Source organism: Triticum dicoccoides, chromosome 2A (genome assembly GCF_002162155.2).
Source record: "Triticum dicoccoides isolate Atlit2015 ecotype Zavitan chromosome 2A, WEW_v2.0, whole genome shotgun sequence".
NCBI classification, from domain to species: Eukaryota; Viridiplantae; Streptophyta; class Magnoliopsida; order Poales; family Poaceae; genus Triticum; species Triticum dicoccoides.
In genome coordinates, this window is record NC_041382.1 from 722,295,271 (window position 1) to 722,297,428 (window position 2,158).

A 2,158-nucleotide genomic window follows, 5' to 3' on the forward strand; every position below is an offset into this window, starting at 1 on the left:
GGACGCAACAATCCGGGAACATAACACCGATATGACGAAAACTAGGGCGGCAAGAGTGGAACAAAACACTAGGCGAGAGGCCGAGCCTTCCACCCTTTACCAAGTATATAGATGCATTAAGATAACATAGCAATATAATGGTATCCCAACAAGTAAATAAATGTTCCAACGAGGAACGGCTCCAATCTTCACCTGCAGCTAACAACGCTATAAGAAGGGCTGAGCAAAGCGGTAACATAGCCAATCAACGGTTTGCTAGGACAATGGTGGGTTAGGGGTTCAACATGGCAATTGGGAGGCTGACAAGCAAAAGGTAGGCATCGTAGCAGTGGCAAAGCAAAAGAGCGAGCAAACTAGCATAGCAAAGATAGTAGTGATTTCGAGGGTATGATCATCTTGCCTGCACAGTTGTCAGAGTTGACTGGATCCTCACAAGCAAACTCAACGGTCTCCTCGGTAGCAAACTCGTCTCCCGGCTCTACCCAACAAGACAAACAAGCAACAAGGATACAATCAACCACGGGCAAGACCAAGCAATATGATGAAATGACGATATGCTATGCGGGATGCGATGCGGGATGCAAAATGCAAGATATGACAGGAAATGCATGAACCTGGCATCAACTTGGAAAACCAAGTGTGCCACTGGATAGAGGGGATGAAATCGCTTGAAAACGATGTAAAGATCATTGGAATCGGAGCTACGGTTTGGAAATGGCAAGCGTTTTAAGATACGACACCGGTCTGCGATTAACAGCAAGTAGGCATCTAAATGCAACGAAATGAACATGCTACAGCCACCAAACATGAAAACAAAATACATGGCAGTGAAGTACACAAGATGGTTGACAAAACACTAGCACTGAGCCATAGGCAAATTCATCCATTAAGGGGTTCAAACAAGCATGGCTAAAACGCAAATGCAAAACAGATTTCAGACTTAGTGAAATTAACACTAGTCTGAAATTTCAGATCACGATGCTCTCTTCGGAGCAGCAAAACAACATGACAGAAAACCTGAACATGACAAGTAAGAGCATGGCATGGAGCTACTCAACAAGCTTAACAAAACACCCAAAGTGACCTGGGGCCAAAAGGGTTCACAAAATACTCTACCGAGCTCACGAACATCGCTCGGACACAATCAGTTTTCAGACTTAGTGAAAACTGAGACATGATGAAATATAACTCACGAAGGCATGTAAACGAGCTCGATGCACTCACTACGGTGCAAGTCATGGCAAGGAAAGCATATAACCAGCAAGAAGGCACAATGTTCTAGCTACACATGGCAAGAACAAAGGCATAGCATGCAAGGAACACTAACGGGAGCATCGGCTAAATCGCAAACGAGTTGACGATCTGCCCAGATTAACAACGAAGCAAAAGTTGAGCTCGATTGAGTCAACCTAGAGCACTCCACATATGCCAACAAAGACACGGATGGATAGAGAATAACATAAATATCAAAACTCCCTTACTAATCATCCTCAAAAGAGGCACGGATCATTAGGAAACAAGCTGGACATATAGCATCATGAACTAAAATATCCCAGACTTAGTGAAAATCGCTAAGTCTCTGAAATCTGCAATCTCAGGTACCTCTCTTCGCAAGCTTGCACAAGACAACACACACATCCTAAAAATACATGGGTGGCACCTCTAGAAAGAAGACAAAATGCTTAACAATTCATCCCAAAGGGGCACAGGCATATCATGCACGAATTAAACATGGCAAAAATGACAAAAGTGCATGATGAACTAACGGATCTGCAATTTAACTCACGAAGCCTCCTTCTAACAGCATTTTGGGTATCAAGATGACCTCAAATGCGAATGATGCAATGGAATGAAATGATGTACATGTCTAGGCGAAGATTTTGATATATCATATGCCCAAAATGGAGCTACGGTTGCGGAGATACAAGCAGTCAAAGATAGCATAAAAAAATCTAGAGGGAGAGGGAAGAAGTCAACCCTAGAATTTTGGATCTGAGATCCAGATCGGGGCACTGTTCACGGCGGCACTGTAGCAGCTCGGCGCCGGAGTTGGGAGCTCGCCGGCGACGAGGGAGGAGGCGGCCGGAGCGGGGAGGAGGTCGCCGGGGCGACGCCGGCGTGGAGGAGGACGGCGCGGCGCCGGGCGGCACGGCGAGGA